The 12885-nt window shown below is 42.3% G+C and overlaps 1 pseudogene; it reads right to left on the bottom strand.

Annotated features, from left to right (window-relative positions):
• Positions 1-341: 341 nt before the first annotated feature.
• Positions 342-2065, bottom strand: LOC147896281 (uncharacterized; annotated as a pseudogene).
• Positions 2066-12885: the final 10820 nt, after the last annotated feature.

Here is a 12885-nt window from a genome sequence, read left to right as displayed (position 1 = left end):
GTAACATAAATATACTCTGGCCTATGTCTATCATGCTCCATCATTGCAATAAGAGGGGTAGAGCCCCAGTTTGATCCATTGATGGCCTTAACATTTCAGGTATTTAAAGGCTAGCTTCTTCTTGAACCTTCTTCTTGAACACTATGGGCTACATCAGCAACCTTTTGTAGAGACATTGTTGGAAACCCCAGTCAAGATCACCTCCCTTAGTTTATCTAGAATAGGTCCTATTCCCAAATGCTTGTCAACCATGTAGGCATTGTAGTGTGCACTTTGTACTACAAACAAAACCAAGTCCATAGCATTAGCCTCATAAAATCTTATATAACCACGAGTATCCCTCATGTGAGGTTGCATTGAGATAGGTCAAGAGATTGCAAGGAGGTGAGGTTGCCGAGTGTTAATGGCAGCTCCACCAAGCTCATGCATCTGACTAGGTGAAGAGATTGCAGGGCCCTGAGGTTGCCGAGGGGTGATGGGAGCTCCACCAAGCTCGTGCATTCATATTGTAGGGAGGTGCGGTTGTCGAGGGATGATGGCAGCTCCACCAAGCTCGTGTATCCGGATAGGTCAAGAGATTGCAAGGAGCTGAGGTTGGCGAGGGGGCTTGATGGGAGCTCCGCCAAACTCGTGCATCCGAATAGGTTAAGATATTGCAGGGAGCTGAGGTTGCCAAGGATTGATGACAGTTCTACCAAGCTCGTTCATCCGGATAGGTGAAGAGATTGCAGGGAGATCAGGTTGCCGAAGATTGATGGCAACTCTGCCAAGCAAGTACATCCAGATAGGTCAAGAGATTGCAGGGAGCTGAGGTTGCCAAGGATTGATGGTAGCACTACCAAGCTCGTGCATCCATATGGGTGAAGGGATTGTAGGGAGCTGAGGTTGCCGAGGGTTGATGGCAGCTCTACCAAGCTCGTGCATCTATATAGGTAAAGGGATTGTAGGGAGTTGAGGTTGTCGAGGGGGCTTGATGGCAACTCCGCCAAGCTCGTGCATCCGAATAGCTTAAGATTTTGCAGGGAGTTGAGGTTGCCGATGGTTCATGGTAGCTCCGCCAACAAGCTCGTGCATCCGACTAGGCAAAGAGATTGCAAGGAGCTGAGGTTGTTGAGGGTTGATGGCAGATCCACCAAGCTTGTGCATCCGGATAGGTAAAGAGATTGCAGGAAGCTGAGGTTGTCAAGGGGGCTTGATGGCAGCTCCACCAAGCTCGTGCATTCGAATAGGTTAAGATATTGCAAGAAGGTGAGGTTGCCGAGGGTTGATGGTTGCTCTGCCAAGCTCGTGCATCTGAATAGGTCAAGAAATTGCAGGGAGCTAAGGTTGCCGAGGGTTGATGGCAGCTCCGCCAAGCTCGTGCATCCATATAGGTGAAGAGATTACAGGGAGCTGAGGTTGCCAAGGGTTGATGGCAGCTCCGCCAAGCTCGTGCATCCAGATAGGTTAAGAGATTGTAGGGAGGTGAGGTTGTCGAGGGTTGTTGGCAACTCCGCCAAGTGCGTGCATCCAAATAGGTCAAGAGATTGCAGGGAGCTTAGGTTGCGGAGGGTTGATGGCAGCTCCGCCAAGCTTGGGCATATGGATAAGTGAAGAGATTGCATGGAGCTGAGGTTGCCAAGGGTTGATGGCAGCTCTGCCAAGCTCGTGCATCCGGATAGGTCAAGAGATTGTAGGAAGCTGAGAATGCTGAGGGTTGATGGCAGCTCTACCAAGCTCGTGCATCCGGATAGGTCAAGAGATTGCAGGGAAGTGAGGTTGCCGAGTGTTGATGGCAGCCCACCAAGCTCATGCATCTGACTTGGTGAAGAGATTGCAGGGAGTTGAGGTTGCCGAGGGGTGATGGGAGCTCTGCCAAGCTCGTGCATTCATATTGTAGGGAGCTGCGGTTGTCGAGGGATGATGGCAGCTCCACCAAGCTCGTGCATCCGGATAGGTCAAGAGATTGCAAGGAGCTGAGGTTGGCGAGGGGGCTTGATGGCAGCTCCGCCAAGCTCGTGCATCCAAATAGGTTAAGATATTGTAGGGAGTTGAGGTTGCCGAGGGTTGACGGTAGCTCCGCCATGTGAAGATAGTGGGAGAGAGGGAAGGAGTCTCACTTGCGGCTTTCTCACATACACAATGGGGGAATACACACAAAGGTGGAGGCTGAAAATAGTTTTCCTCTTCTTAGTTGTGAAAGCCAAAAGAACTCAAGTACAAAGAAATAGAAGAACCCTATATGTGGGTCTCAAACCAAACTCAACTAACTAAGGTGGCATACTAACTGAGCCACAAACTAGAGTAGATAAGGATAGCTGTCATCCAGCTATTATTCGTGGGCAGTGTACCAACCACATCTGTAACTAATAAGTCGGTGACATAAATGCACAATGGTCACCCTGGCATATCGCGAGTGGAGCTCAATATCTCAACACTCCCCCTCGAGCTCAATCCCAATTCCTGTACACCAAGCAGGTCTCTGGACTTGTGCAGCTTCTCTACGCCCAATGCTTTCGTGAATATGTCAGCTACCTGATCCTCTGTGCTGACATAAACTAGATCAATAAGACCTAGTAAAACCTTCTCCCGCACATAGTGATAATGCACCTCAATGTGCTTTGTTCTAGCATGATAGACTGGGTTATTTGCCAAGTGTATACTGCTCATGTTGTCACAATAAATGACAACTGGCCCATCAGTAGACTGATGCATATCATAGAGTAGCTTATGCAACCAAGCTACCTCGCATGCAGCCATTGCTGCACCCCTGTACTCAGCCTCTGTGCTCGACAATGCAACTGTAGGCTGTTTCCTTCTGCTCCAAGTGACTGCAGCACTCCCAAAAGAGAACACATATCCACTGGTAGATCGTCTATCTGAAATACTACCAGCCCAATCAGCATCAGTGTATCCATGCAACTGTATCTGAACCCCAGCCTCATAAAGTAGTCCATACTGCAATGTGGACTTCACTCGGGGGGTCCATCTGGGAAATGTAAGTATACTATGAGAGTTCAAAATGAGGGGTATTTTAATTCTCAAGACTTACATAAATATATTTATAGCAGGGGTAATTTTATACACCATTTTTAAATTAACAGGTAGGGTGTGTTTATTCTCAGATTCAAATTAAAAGTTATTTTTTAAATATTGTCTGAACTAGGATGATGTTTAAGAGCAGTCACAATTTGTTGTTGGGTAGCTGAAAGTTTTAATGTATGACTAGCCCCCACAGTTATAATAAGTAGATATTAGTATTGGATTCAGCGAGACACACACACACACACACACACACACACACACACACAGAGGACACACACACGCACACACACATAGAGAGAGAGAGAGAGGACTCAAATTGTATCTTTTAAGCTATGCTTTGAGATAGTGGAAATTTAGTAACCTAATGTCAAGCTCTGCAAAGTGGATAAATTGTGTTTGAAAGAACATTTGAATGTGGAATGGGCTTAAGGAAAATTCTACTATAGGATGTTATTGCAAGCTTCTACTACATTGCGAGCATGTACAGTTTGAATATCCAAAAGTTCTCCCACTTATGTATCTTTTGGGCCCGACAAACTTGACCACTTTAAAGTGGAAAAAGAGTACCACCTTACCCTATATATAACCTTCTACATAACCTTTTCCTATATTTATAACCTTCTACATTTCAAATGATAAGAAGCACAAAAATTTGTTCATATAACATTGCTTTATGTTACACCACGAATGATTGTAATTACTTGTAAAGAAACATTGAGTTTCTAGTTTGATGGCATAGCCTCCCAGTTCAAAGCACGTAGACCTTTGTAGTTCACTATTCATGTCCATGTCTATTAGTCTCACTAGCTTGTGCATGATTTGGAACTTTCTTAGACCTGGACATGGCAAGGGAGAGCACGATAGTGCAAGGGCCATTATAAATAGAATGCTAACTCATAAAAATATAAAGCAAGGTGGTGTAAAGCTATAACGTGCTAGTGATGTTGTGACATTCCTACAGGCTAGCATAAAATGTAGGCTCACACTTTATATCTCCTGAAAGACATATATTTTGAATGCTTTTTCTAGGAAGTTGAAGAACAAAATGGAGACAAAATGTGAATAGAGATGTCTTATGGAGCTATGATTCCATTCCTAACACTCTTTCCCTTCATTTTGTTAATGGGTACTCTTTAACACTTAGCACCACTTAGATCATGCTACTATAATGCATGCTTTCAAGGTATGTGGAAGATGTGTTCTAACAAAGCACCCCTTTCATGTTGGGAACATATCACACTAGTTCCATCAAGTGATTGTCATGTTTATGATCCTTCAATCAAAGATGCAACATATCAAGTTCACCATGATGTGTTGAGTGATGCTCTTGAAACTTGTGATGTTGTTGTGATCCTTCAAGCGATTATAATGTTGGTGATCCTTCAAAGTTCAAGCAAAGATATAGCATATGAAGTTCACTATAATACATTGAGCAATGCTCTTGATATAGGCTCGACAAGTTTTTATGGTGAATGCTGAGGTTCAAAATATTGATGAGCATGCTAGTTCTTCTCCATCTAAAGTGCACTGCTATCAAGCATATGGCTAATCATACTTTGAAGAATGGATGGAATAATATTATTGAACGAAATTCACTCTTTGAGCAAGGGTTATACTACAAGAGCTAAGAGATTTGATGTTTAAATTGCTCGATCAAAATCCTAAAGGACCTAGATACTCAAATCAATGGCATTTAATGCTATAAAGTTTTCGATGGAGATTGTTGAAGGTGATAGTATAGTATTCAAGATTTTTGAAATTGGATGTGAGGCTACATGGATGAGATGGTTTGTGACAAATCTTGGAGTATGCAGATTCGATGCTAGATCTTAGAGTAGATCCCGTGATGATATTTTTTGATGATTAAATTTCCATTACATTGGAAAGAACCCAAGGATTCAACATCAAAACATTATGGAATTGGGATTGTTAACTATTTCTTGGAGAATACATTAGACCTATTCCTAAAAGCCTTGCCTTGTGAGAATATTGAAACTTTCTTTGTATGATGTACACCATTGAGTGATGAGGGAGTGTTGATGGTTGGTCTTTCATGTGTATGAACCAGTGTTAGAAAAAACCTCCCTTTAGTGTATTTTGCACCGGTTAAAATTGAAAAAAACTGGTATAAGTTGTGCCAAGTAGGTTATTTATAAGGGCTAAATTTAATGGCAAAATGTATTTTAAAGGTATTTGAAATATTAACCTTTAAAATTTAAGCTACAATTAAAGTTTCCTATAGAATACGTTAAGATTGCCTAGGGACTTTGAAAATTAGTAATATATGATAAAATATAAAAGAGATATATGTAATATTTAAAATAACTTAACACTAAAAAGTAGATTAATTTATAGCCGTAGATCTAATATCTTTGTAGTCGTAGATTAAGCCACCTTATCTTCTCTTAGGGTTTAGAAACTTCTAAGGCCTTTCTTGATTCTTGAACATTTCGTTGTTCAAGACAAGGCTCCATGTTCAATCCACAGACCTTCTTCGCTTCTCGTAGTTCGTACTCCATAGCCCACTTTGTAGTTTGTACTCCACTATCCACTTCGTAGTTAGTGCTCCACAGTGCACACAGCACAGTCTCCAACAGCCGACTTCTTCGAGCTGCAAGCAGAGTGCAAACTTCAAACGAAAGAAAGTTGAAGCTGAAAATAACGTTTCCATTTGCGAACTCCAGTGACCAGTCTAGACTCCAGGATTCTGAACTCCAGGTACTTTGAGGTTGTCGCTTGCTCGTCGCTATTTAAAGTTTCGTAAAAGGCTGAGGGTGCGTGCGCTTGAGTTTCATGCATCTTCTGAAGTTTCGTAAAAGGTTGGTGTGGTTGAAGAGAGGTCGAGGGAGAAGAGGCTAAGCAGGTTGGAGAGCTGGGAGGGGAGCTGACCACCGGTGAGCGAGTTCCTGGAGAAGTTAAGGGAAGAGAGGTGAAGAAGGGAAGCGAGGTTGGGAGGGAGAGGGCCAGAGAGGTGGTTATCGGAGAGGTCGAGGGAGAAGAGGGAGGAGGAGGGGGAGGAGAAGGTCTGGGAGGAGATGGTATGAGAGAAGGAATTGGAGGAGAGGTAGAGGAAGCGGAGATGGGGAAGGAGGAGGAGCTGAGGAGGGAGAGGACCAGAGAAGGAGCTGGTCCTGTAGCGCCACATCCGGATCGAGCGATATGTTTGCGGCAGTGAAGGGGCGAACAAGTGCACGGATTCAGAGGCTACGTGGGTATGATAGGTTGGGCAACAGCGAGGAAATGCACAATGGGAAAGGAGGAAAGGGTTGTAGAGTTGATGGTGGAGCGCGATGGGAGAGGGTGGCGGTTGCTGGTGGCCATGCAGAGCTGCAAAGCTTGCAATCGACAAGCAAAGAAGAGCTATCTTGTGATATTGTACTGGTGAGTAGAGGCGACCGCAGCTCGACCAAAGGTAAGGGGGAACTGTGCGTAAGACGCATTAGCAGCAACTCGGCAGCGGCAGCCTCCAAGATATTGGAAGTGCGCTTGAGCCATGCGGTTGCTGCCTGAGGATAATTTTCGCCTTGGTGCATTTGTCGTTTCTCAAGGATTCATGAAGAATACTCTCGAGTCTCAGCTGACCTGGACCTGCACTTGGGCCCTTTTGGGACTCCCTTCCATCTTAACGGAACTCACAAAACGGTGCAGGCAGATCAGCAGTACAACTGTAAAAACGAAGCTCTATCAATTATCTTGACTTTCACGGCTTCACTGCCTGCCATCCACGCCTCAGGATAATCTCTACCGTGGTGCCTTTGGCATTTCTGAAGGATCCCACCCCCAGCTGACCTGGACCTGCACATGGGACCGGACCCAAGGGAGATGACCCGACGGAGGTCTTCATTTACCTTTACCCGTTCGTTTTGATTGCCTGCCAGCCACCCGTTACATTTAATGCACCCTGGGGAAGATTCAAATTTGTAGTGGGCTCATGGACGTGTGGGTTTGCGTTGCATCTCCAAAAGCGAATTGGGTTCAAGAACATGGGGCACAACTTGCCGAACAAGACCCAGCCGATTCTTTTCTCCAACCCGATTCACAAGACAGTCTCCTGTGTTGATCCACAGCGAGAAGCCTGTTCGTGAGCCAGTGATCAACCTCTAGTATATTGATGAGATATGGGTGCCGTCACAACGAATGCTTCGCAAGGATCTCTATGAGCTCGCTTCTGGGCAAATTACGTAGAAAAGAATGCACTGTTGCGGCTTGCCGGCAACTTGGTCAGGCAAAAAATTTGTTAGTGGACTTTCGAGGCAAGCAATGAGTAAGTAGCCTTGGCTAGCGTAACTTTGGAGGAGTATGGCCTTGTCTGCCACATGCCTATGCAGCTATCAAAGAGCTCAAGGTCTCCATTCTTGTTGGTCTTGTCCATCACGACAATAACTTATAGCGTAACCCTTGTGAACGAGACAATCACCTATTTTCATTCTTCAAGAGAGAAAAGGAACTTGGAACTGTAGAGCTAGTTGTTGCAAGTTATATTTGTAATCCAGCATAGAAGACAGGGATGATGGGTAATGCAACCTACAATTTCCATTTTGGACAATAGATGCCACGCATATGTCGACTAAGTGCCTTTCCTGGGCAATAGACATCCGTTGTCAATGAGCAGAGTATATTAGCTGCAATAGGTGATGGCGCTTGTAGCTCAAGAATTGCGGGTTCATCCCTTCCTTTTTTGGCTGGTTCTTTCACCGTTTATCCTAAATGAGCACTTGCGGCGGATCAAGAATCGGTGGATTGAGGAAGCTGAATCGATGCAAACTCGTTTTTCAAAGTTATGTAGTTTCGATGATTTTGAGACCTGGTCATATCGGGGTGTCTAAATGAGCACTTGCGGATCAACAATCAGCGGATTGAGGAAGCTGAATCGATGCCAACTCGAACTTATCTCGGTGTGTCAATAGACTTTCTGAATCGATTTCGCCGTGGGAGCGAACGAAAAAAAAATGAACAACAAAGATTTCTGGTGGATGGTTGAGAGTGTAGAGCCACTGTGGTAGGTGTGTCAGGGAATTCGAAATCATTGGCAGAGAGATGGGCAGGGTAATTCACGGGCAGTGGTGAAGGCCGGGTAATTTCGTGGAAGGCCGTTAAGAGTGGAAAGGTCCCATCATCAAGTCTACCCCATCTATGCTACCAAGTCAGCAACCTTGGAGAAACAACAAACAATGCACGATGAGAATTATCCTCAGGCGCCATCCACGCTCTACATTTACTGGCTTTGTCGATTGAAATCTTGAGCAGCCCCATCATACTAGCCAGTAGCCACATCTCGAGCGGAAGGTTTGAGGATAATATTGGCGACAAGATTGAACGATTTAAATACTGTAGTGCTCTCTGAACTCATCTCCTAATTGTTGAGCAAGTGTAGCATGAGTCGAGTTCGTTTGCGTTTGAACGCTTGAGCAAGATCATAGAAAGAGCGTTTAAGAAGTGATGGAGCAAAAAGGTCGATGCCTTGTCGGTGATGGTCTAGGGCACGATACAACAGAGATACAGGATTAAATCAAGTCCCTTCTCTTTTGCAAGCTCGTCTAAGCGTGACTGGTTATGTTGGTTCAGGATTGTTCGTCCATTTTCTTGCGATACAGGCATCATCATGCTAGGATATGTTCGTGGGTGGCATTGATACGTCAACAAGCTAGGTAGTGCTGGTGAACATTACCCTCAAGACTTCCGGTCCCTCGATATGTGGCTGGGTATAATTATATGGGAAGCTCTCCAAATGTTACAATATGCAATGCAGTCCAGGCCTACTGTAGCTGCAAGAGTTCTTCGCAAGACTGTCCACTGCACAGTGAGACTTTCTTGAATCGGGTTGGAGGAAAGGAGCAGGTGCTCTTGTTTTGCACCTCCCTCTCTCCTTCAGAATGATCTGGATGATAGCGAGCATCACAAGAATCGGGTTTGGAGGAAAGGAGCAGCTCCTCTTGCAGTTTTGCATGTCATGTTTCTCCTTGCGAATGATCTGGATGATAAGCAAGACTAATCTAAATATTGAATCGTTATCGTCCAAGCCTCTTTCCAAATATTGAATCATTATCGTCCAAGCCTCTTTCCAAAATTTGAATCGTTCTGATAGTGCAATAAAAGTGGGGGGGTGGTGAAGCAAATTCACCTTCATTGTTAAGGTGAATGACGAGCTCCATTTACATGCTTTGGCAGCTCCGTTTTGTGAGCTCCGTTGAGACTGATGAGGGTCCCATGTGCAGGTCCAACTCAGCTGAGAGGCTGCCAGAAACGACAAATGCACCAAGGTGATGATTATCCTCAGGCGCGGTTGCTGTGGTTACAAATCAGGTGTCACCCTTCAAGCTGCGTGATGAGAGAGAGAGAGGATAATCTTACAAAAGCAACTAATTTTGTTTTATGCGCAGAAGGTAACATGGACAAGATGAAGAGTCATAAAAAACGCGTGTTATATGAATATAGATTCAAGGAAGGAATGCGAAAAATATTCTCAAAGTGTCTTTGCATGAGCTTGTTATCAAAAACGCAGGAAGATTTGGAAAAGTATTTTGACTTAGGGGAAAGAGGGATGGATAAGCTTTGTGTGGATCTTTCCTCTGATGTCATTACCATGATGAAGAATGAAGATCCACAATGGAATATGCAATATGAATTTCAAGATAATTTTTGTGTGAGTATTCGCATAGAACTAGGGAGAGTTAAAAGTGTTTATGAAAAGCGGACAAGCACATTCAATCTCAGAGATACAAATAATAAAGAAGAGTTGATTGATTGGTTTTCCTTAAAGTGGAAGGCAGTTATGAGTTCAAAGAGGGAAGCATTCAATGCCAGTTCTTCAAAAGAATGTGTCAATCCCACAGGATTGAAAATGCCATCTTTGTTTTTTCTTGAGAAGCAACAGATTCATGTACAAGAGAAAGATTATGTGCTGGGTGAAGGCTCATATGGAAGAGTGGTGAAAGGTAACATCATTGGTGTAGACTGCTTTGATCCAAAAGAGACCTTTGCCATTAAGAAACTTAAGGTATCTCAAAAGCCAAGTGAAAGGGAAGAGAGAAGGTCCATGCGAGAGTTAATGGCAAATATGGAAACAATGCAAGCCCAATTACCTCATAAAGGACTTGTTCGCACGATTGCTCGTGTGATAAATCCTCCAAGATTGGTATACTAGTATTGGAATGGGGAGACATTGGACAAATGGTCAAGGTTAAATGCTATGAACTCAGTCTATGTGGGAGAGGAGCTAGACCATTTATCTCGTGTCCGTACTCATGCCGTAAATCTAGCTGGTACTTTGATGGGGACGTTAAAATACATGCATGGAAAAGACCTTTTGCATAATGACTTGCATCCTTCGAACATTATGCTTCACTTTGATAGTGAGTCTGATAAGGTCTTCATAGGAATTATCGATTGGGGATTAAGCAAGAGTGATAAATATGTCAATGATGGCAAGGATCGATGTGACCCTCAATTCAAAGAGCGATGCATGCGAAGAAAGTGGTTGGCTCCTGAGTTGTATACTTTTCCATATGCAAAGTTTTCCAAGGAAACTGATATTTATGCTGCAGCCTTTTCATTGGAAAAGTTGTATCGGCTAGCTTACAAGTACTTTGTTCACATCCAAGATACAACTAAGTTAGATCACTTAAAGCGTTGGTGGAAGAGAATAGAGGAAATGAGAAATCCTATTCCTAAAGCTAGACCTACTGCAACAAATGTTACTCATACATTTGAAGTTATATTCAAAGTCACATGTGAAAGTGCATTACGACATGATGCATTGTAACCTTTTGTAGCACTACAGATTCTACATAATATTCCAAAGATTGATGGTTTTCTTTCTAGTACATGATCTATTTATGTAAATAAAAAACATTTCAACTTTTTTGTTTTGATATAGCGTTTGTGAAATACTTTATTTTTCTCTCCTCTTAAGCTAGAATATTGATCTTCAATAAATATCATTAGTGATTTAGACTATGGCATACCATTTAGAATTTAAAAGTTATGAGTTTATTTATATTTTTCTCTTATTTTGATTAGGTATACTATTGATCATATCATGGCTTCAAAGACTCACATAAAGGTGTTTGACTATGGATCATCTGAGAAGAAGCTTTTGGGATATGTTAGAGTGCTTGGTGACTCTGCCTATAGCATGATACGTAAGGAGATTATCCAAGATGGAATCATTAATGTTCCTTTTCACTTTGTTATCAAAGATGACAATGATGATGAAGTTTGCATACTAAATACAATACAAGAAGAACGTTGGAATGTTGAAGAGGATAGGTGTGTTGGTATAAAGAGGTCTCTAAGTACGATTGTCGATGAGATCACACCATCAAAACGTGTTTGCAGAACATCAGATAATATTCATAAAGAAGTTGATATTGTAAATGTTGATGAAAGACGTGATCATGTTTCTTGTAGTTATGGTTTAAACATGCACAAAAGTAAACTTTTAGCAATGTCTATTCTTGAAGATTGGGATAGTCATTGTGAAAAAGTTCGCAAAAAATTGAGGCAGCGTAAGACACCTAGAGATGATAAATTTGAGCTCCTCACAGAGGATCTTAATGGAAAGCCTAAAGTTCGAATTTGGTGTGTTGAATGTGGAATGCCATATGGATCAGGGTCCATTGAAGGCAAGCAATCAGCTTACACTTGCTTGTCTAATTTTCTAAGAACCCATATTCTAGAAAGCCAGAAACATCAAAAAAGATATGCTGCCAATCGAGGATTTATCACTGAAGAAGCATGTCTTCGAAAAGATAGCATGAAGGACGCTCAGGACGATGTTGATAATGCAACAATAATTCTTGATGCTATTGAGGAAATGCACACTTTCAATAATTCTCATGAAGGTAATCTCCACTAGAAGCATGTAGAGATGACAAAAATCTTTCTTTTGTTAAAATTTTCATAAATAGGGTCAAAAAAATATTCTTCTGAAATTTTTCATTATCGAGTATGTTGCAGGAGCAAAGTTTGAGATAGTTGAAGCAACTTTGAATGACTACAAGGATAAAAATGCTGTAAGAGTGGCATGTGGATATGATGGAAAATGGTTGTTTTTGTGCCCTCGAGGTTCAGATCTACAAACAATTTTATTAGAACATATCAAAGGAAAAGCTCACATCACTTCTTCCAGCAAGAAATCAATGGAGCCATGTCCAGTATTATCAAGGGTTGTTGGCCGACCTAGGAAGCATTTTGACAAAGATCCACGACAAACATCGTTGGGAAGGTTCCTTGTACAAACAAAGGAGTTTAAAGTGTTGCAACCAAAATGTGGTGAGACAGAATCTCTTTCTGATTCCTTGACTGAGTCATTCTTATCTTCATCATCAAATATAAATTTGTTATGTTGGGGATTATGGCAAGCTAATGTTCATGTCAATGGTTGTGAAATTAATATTAAGTCATTTTTTATGGATCAAAAGATGGGGCATGAATGGTTTTGTGAACCATATACAAAGGCCACTTTACATGATGGGAATATGGAATACAAGATAGATGGATGCTTCAGGCACATAAATTGTCTTCGTATATCAATCATTGGAGTTCCATTTCAAGGTTTCTCATGTGAACACTGTAAGAAAATTTCAGGTTGTTTTGATTTTCGTATGAGATTATATAGGGAGAATCTTGCCGTTCAGAAGAGAGGAACCAGGAAAAGAGGCAAAGGAAGGCGGGTAGACTACCTGACAATTGAAGAGCTAAAAAATGCCACTTTTGAGTGTAGGAAAAGTTTGAATGAAGAAAAAAGAAGGCTGTGGTGGGCAACATCAAAAATTGTAATGCTGTCAGTCAGAGTCAAAACTTTGAAAGAATCAAGTTTTGAATGTATAAATAGGAAAGATGTTCGACGCTTTTGTAACA

Source organism: Dipteris shenzhenensis, chromosome 12 (assembly GCF_047967505.1).
Source record: "Dipteris shenzhenensis isolate YYH24624 ecotype China chromosome 12, Dip_SZ_1.0, whole genome shotgun sequence".
NCBI classification, from domain to species: Eukaryota; Viridiplantae; Streptophyta; class Polypodiopsida; order Gleicheniales; family Dipteridaceae; genus Dipteris; species Dipteris shenzhenensis.
The sequence above is the reverse complement of the archived record's forward strand: the minus strand, read 5'-3'. Positions and strand labels throughout refer to the sequence as shown.